General features: G+C 56.1%; 1 protein-coding gene across 1 annotated transcript in view; it reads left to right on the top strand.

Moving 5' to 3' along the window:
- Positions 1-709: 709 nt before the first annotated feature.
- The window catches only part of RPH3AL (rabphilin 3A like (without C2 domains)), a 141,890-nt gene continuing 136,599 nt past the window's right edge, over positions 710-6,000 (top strand). Inside the window, exon 1 of the mRNA XM_044248196.1 lies at positions 710-756. The gene's annotated coding sequence lies outside the window, so the exon portion shown is untranslated. The remainder of the gene's footprint in view (positions 757-6,000) is intronic.

The following is a 6,000-nucleotide window of genomic DNA, read 5'->3' as shown; positions in this document are numbered from 1 at the left end:
AGATCCATATCCCAAATGGAGGTCTCCCTCTGGTACAGGTTGGGGTTGCTGTGTGTCTGGAAAGCAGGGCTCTGATTTGGTGATCATTTAACTACTGATTTCTGGCGTTCTCTCAGGAAATCATTTCATAAATTTTGGGAGGGTAGAGTGGAGGGTTGAAGGACTTTAGCATAGCCTTCCATTCTTCCCCCTCCCACCTCAAGGCTCAGAGTGGATGAAGATAAGATGGAGAACATTGCAGAAGTTCTTAAAATGGTGGAACCAAGTCATCAGGCTGTTGAAAGCTTTAGCTTTTTGTTGCTGCTTCCTTGAGTGACTGTAGCATTGTCTCCATTTGCCCCTCCATCAGTGGAGGATTCGTTCATTGAACAAATAAGATGCTGACCTCCAGCGGGTCCTGGGTTCTGTTTCAGGCTCCAGAAACCATACCCACCTTTCGTTTGCGTCCAGGGATTATTAGATTAGGTCATTTTTGGCTTTGGGGACTTGAAGCTCCTTAAGAAAAGAGTGATATTTGGAATCCAATATCAAAAAGAGGCCATCGACACCCGTCCTATGGAGAGAGCTGCTGTGCAGTGGGGCCCTCGCCTACCGGGTGACCTCAGGCCCCACTCCCGGCACGCGGCCACAGGTCCTAGGGCGGCGAGGGGCGGGGCGGCGAGGGGCGGGGCTGGCGCCCGGGTACCTGCGGCGGCCGGCAGAGGGCAGCCAGGGAGCGCGCCCGGCGGCAGGGCTGAACCGCCCCCCCCATCCCAGGTGAGTGTGGCTAAAGTGGGGCCACCCCTCGTCCGGGGCCCAGTCTCGGAGGGCAGGGGGTGGGGGTGTGTGTCTGGCTCCCAGCAGGGCCCAGGCGGGCGCGCGGGGCGGCTGCGGAGCGGCGGGCGGGACCCGGGAGCTCTCGCCTCGCGGGTGGGGGCGAGCCCCGGGGGCCGGCGGGGCGTTCCAGGCCCTGGAGCCGCACTCCCGTCCCCGCCGCGCCCGCCTCCCGTCTCTCCAGGAGCCCAGGCTGGACCTGAGCGGCCGCAGGCAGCGCCCCCGGTCCCGGAACGGCGTGCGCCCCGGGCCTGGCCTGCTGTCTGCCTTGGGCCCGCGGGGGAGCGCGTGGTGCTCCCAGGGGTGGGGCGCCGCGGGGGGCGAGGCGGGGGCGGCCGGGTGGGGGAAGGGAGTGGGCGGCGAGCGCAACTGCAGACGCCAGGCGGCGCTGGGGTGAGCGTTCCCCGCGAGCGAGTCAACAAGTGCCGTGTTTACCGAGCGCCCGCCGCCGGCTGCCCGCCGAGGCGCTCACGTGCGGCAAAAGGGGCCCGGGTGTGGCGGAGCCGCCGCCTCTCTGTGCTCAACCTGCCCTCGGTGTGAGGATCCCACACTCCGGGTGATTGGCTTGGGGCGCCTCGGTGGGTCCGGGCCTGAGCTGTTGCCCGTCGTTAGGTGGTCGGGAGTGGGACTCCTGTGGCACGTGCGTGCCCAGGAGCGTGTGAGTGCGGGATGCGGGTATTTCTCACTGGCCAGACGGGATTCCTCTGGTTCACTCTGCCCACGTCTTTCAGTGTGGGAATCCTGCCCTGGGTTTGTTTTCTCGCCCTCCGGAAAGTCACTTCCAGCCATCAGGCAGGCCCTCCTGTTTTTCCCAGGCAGAAGACTTGGAGAACTGTTGAAATCCATCCAGGGTGCCTTGTTGCTTTCAGGATGCAGGCTCGGGGCTCCTAGTGGTGCCCATGACAGTTGCGCTGTTGGGGCAGAAGCCCCCTCTTTGGGGTTCAACAAGGGCTCTGCCGGGAGGTCTGGGATTTTTGTCCCCTGCCTGGCTTCTGGGAAGGCTGAGGACCTGATTTTCCCATCTGGGTGGTCTTTTACGCCCCCCCCCCCCAATTCGTTCCCCTGACGTCGTTCTAGGGAGAAGTGTGATGCAGAAGGTGGAAACCCATCCTCAATGAGATCAGGGCCAGGGGGATTCTGCTGAATGATCAGGTTCCACCTGTACTGCTTCATGGGACTCTTTCATCTTCCTAGCAGCTGGGGGCTGGGAGAGCCAGGGGTGGCCCTGGGCACCCTGCTAAAGAGCATTGTCAGATCCAGGGCTATGGTCCAGTCTCTGCACCTTCTATTCCCTCCCCTCCACCTTGAGCGAACGTGCTCTTCCTGTCCATGCCCCTCATCCTTTTGCCTGTGACATCCACTTGCCCTCTCATCTTTTGGGTGGGGGCGGGGAGGAATCATGCATCAGAGGCCTAAGCTTCATTTCTTCTTTTCTCTCACTGTCACATTTTCCAGACAAGTGCTCTGCACTTGGTGCCGGCCTCTCAGCTCCAAGCTGCCCTTCTTAATCCTCTGCAGCCTGGTGCAGCCCAGCCCCACCACCGCTCCGCTGGAACTGCTTTCCTGAAAGTCATCTTGTTTCCAAACACTGCTCGTTTGCTGCCTTGGTCCTTCTGCCTGGGGAGTAGACCCTGTGTGCCTGCAGCCTGCTCTGCAGTCTGCTTTGCTGTGATTTCTAGGGTGTCCTGCTCTTCTTGTTTGGTTCTTCTCCATTGTTCTTTCTCTTTGGAACCCCCCCCCAATAGCGGGATGTTTTTTCAGGTGCTGTGTTTAGCTTCCCAGAAGCTTTCTTCAGCAGCCCTATGGGGCAGTCCCTCTCTCTGGCTTCTAGCACCAGTCCTGGCCCCGCTCGGATGCTCCAGTGATCCCCAAACTTGGTGCATCCGAGTCTGGCCTCCTCCTCCCAGGAAGCTGCTCTCACTTGCTTCTCGGGAGTGGGGTTCCCTTCTCCGTTATACTCCCTTCTCCCTGAAGTATGTCTGCCTCTCGCCGCCCCTCTCTGAACCGGCTACCACGGCAGGCCTTGAACATCTCGGGCCAGGCTCTGAGGCCCTTTAGTGGGTCTCTCTGATGCCAGCCATCCAGTCTGGCCTCTGCGGTCCATCTGCTGCATCACCTGTAGATGGATGGTCCCTGACTCCTGCTTTTGCCCTGTGGCTGACCCTCCTCCCTCAGATCTTCAGAGGCTCCGCATTCCTCCCACACAAAGCCATTCCTCCCACACAAAGCTGATCTCTTCCTCTCAGAGTTGGAAGTCTCCTCCTTTTTGGGCCCTTACTCTCCCCAACCAATTGCCAGGCCTGCAGCTTCTTCCCTCCCTACCGTGGTCAGACCTTTTGTCCTTACCCTCCGGGACCCCCAGCTGAGTCCTGTGCCTTGGGAAAGCTTCGTGACTCCTCTGGCCACACTGGGGGCCCTTTTCTTGGCTTTTCCTCTTCATCATGCCTCTGGTGAAGCTCTCTGCTGCTGATCTCTGGCTCTTTGGGCCCCTGAGGCCTGTTCCCTTTCTCCTGGATCCCCAGGACACAAGCCCCTGCAAGCACTCGAGAAAGGACTTCCCAGCCCCAAACATCTGGGCATACCTCCCTGTTACCCTTCAGAGTCTGGCTGAAACCACACCTCTGGCCTAGACTCTTCCAGCCTTCCGGATCACCATCTGTCTATACCTCCTCTGAGTTATGAATGGATTCATTACAGTTTGTGTCACCCAACTGAATGCTTTGTTCTCTGCCATCAGCCTCCAGTTGTATCGTGGGTGTGAGAGAGGATTTTCTGGCCCCACACCACAGCGGCTGTTTACTAAGTGGTCATAAGGAGTGGGGCAGGGTGCTGATCTTTCCCGTGTGTGTGTGTGTGTGTGTGTGTGAGAGAGAGAGAGAGAGAGAGAGAGAGAGAGAGATATTCTCCCAGTGCCTAGAGGGGTGGGTGCTTCAATTCTACCATCATTGTCTCTTCCTGCCCATGAGCACACCAGCCCAGAGAGCCTGAGCGACTTGCCTTCGTCGCACAGCTTGTGGGTGGGCAGGGCAGAGGCTGGAACTCCAGTCGGCCTGACTTCCAAGACGTTTCCAGTGCTAGGATTTGCCATTTGGGGAAGCGTGTGCTTTCGTCCAAGGAGTCTTCTTTGTCCTCTTGGCACCTGGCCCAGGTGCGTGGGCTGTGCCTGTGGTGTGGTCAGCTGGTTGCTTTGGGACTCCAGGAAAAGACTTTGTAACAGAACAGATGGTTAATGGCTGGGCAAATGACTCAGGGAGGCTGTGACATCTGCCCTGAGGCCCTAGAAACAGGACGGCTGTGTGTGTGTCTTTTTTTAATAAAGATTTTATTTTATTCATTTGACAGAGATCACAAGTAGGCAGAGAGTCAGGCAGAGAGAGGAAGAGAAGCAGGCTCCCTGCTGGGCAGAGAGCCCGAAGTGGGGCTCAATCCCAGGACGCTGGGATCATGACCTGAGCCGAAGGCAGAGGCCCCAACCCACTGAGCCACCCAGGCGCCCTGTGTGTGTGTCTTAAGTAAAAGTTGTAGTACAGAGAACCCTGCAGGGCCCTCTTGTAGCTAGGGTCATATCTGTCCCCTAAGGCACTTTTACCTTTTTTTTTTTTTTGGTCAATAAAATTAACTCCCCCCCTCCCCCTCAAACTGTACCACCTTCAACCTTCAACAGAAGAAGTTTCCTGGTCCTTCCTTTCCTCTGCAGGTCACTGTCATATGAAAATGAGTTCCAGCTGTGAAGTACGGTTGCCATGGCAACCACTAGCGTGAGGCCCTGAGTCTCTTGCTCCTAAGTCTCTGTACTGTAAGCTCTGAGGGGCTTTTTTCCATCTCTGTCATCTAAAAACACAAAATACTACGCTTCGCTCTCTTCTTTTGCATAAACATTAAAAAATGTGTTTCTTGGGCAGTGGTTGCCACTATCACTGGACTGCTGGCACGTGCCGTTAATAATGACTCTGGAAAGGTGCCCCCGGGTTTAGGCCATATTTTGAGTGAAGGCCATCGCACCGTGTCCTCAATGACTGGAGAGGTGGAGGGGGGTAGTGGTTTGGTGCGGTGGGGACAGCTTTTTGGTGCCACTCTGCTCCCCTGGGAGATGGCTGAGATTGCCTTCAGTCACTGCCCTCTTCTGTGTTAGAGTCTTGCTAGTCTTTCCTGGGGGGTGGGCCTCCCAAAGCAGGGTGCATCACGGGGGCTAAGAGAGGGTGCCTTTGGCCGTGGTCGGAGCTCCTGACATTGACTAAGACACTGTTCCCTTATTTCATCCTCATCCAGGTGAAGGGCAAAGTACTTTTATTATCCCCATTTTATTTTGTTTTTATTATTTATTTATTTATTTTCAAAAGACTTTATTTATTTATTTGACAGAGATCACAAGTAGGCAGAGAGGCAGGCAGAGAGGGGGGAAGCAGGCTCCCTGCTGAGCAGAGAGCCCGATTCGAGGCTCAATCCCAGGACCCTGGGATCATGCCTTGAGCTGAAGGCAGATGCTTAACCATCTGAGCCACCCAGGCGCCCCATCCCCATTTTATAGGTAAGGAAATTGATGTGTCGGAGAAGCGAAACGCTTGCCGGAGGACACACAGCAGTGGTCCTAGAAGGTGTGGCCCCTGTGGCCAGTGCCCTTTACTTGGTGTAGCCCATGGAAGGACAGTGTTTAAAGACCGAAAGGGTGAATTGACAAGGTATGCTATGTTGGCTTTCTCAAGACTGAGGCTTAAAGTGGTGGTTTTCCACTTTTTATTTATTTATTTATATTTGCAGTTTACCTCTATTTTTTAATTTTTTTAAAAGATTTTATTTACTTATTTGACAGACAGAGATCACAAGTAGGCAGAGAGGCAGGCAGAGAGAGAGGGGGAGGCAGGCTGCCTGCTGAGCAGAGAGCCCGACTTGGGACTCGATCCCAGGACCCTTGGACCATGACCTGAGCCGAAGGCAGAGGCTTTAACCCATTGAGCCACCCAGGTGCCCCAGTTTGCCAGTTTTTATGTCTTAAGGGCAAAAGGCTGTGGTGAGGGGCACCTGGGTGGCTCAGTGGGTTAAAGCCTCTGCCTTCAGCTCAGGTCATGATCCTAGGGTCCTGGGATCGAGCCCCACATCAGGCTCTCTGCTCAGCCGGGAGCCTGCTTCCCTCTCTCTCTCTCTGCCTGCCTCTCTGTCTGCTTGTGATCTCCATCTGTCAAATAAAAA

The sequence above is a fragment of the Neovison vison genome, chromosome 5 (assembly GCF_020171115.1).
Source record: "Neovison vison isolate M4711 chromosome 5, ASM_NN_V1, whole genome shotgun sequence".
In the NCBI taxonomy this organism is placed as follows: domain Eukaryota; kingdom Metazoa; phylum Chordata; class Mammalia; order Carnivora; family Mustelidae; genus Neogale; species Neogale vison.
This window is presented reverse-complemented; position numbering and strand designations above follow the sequence as displayed.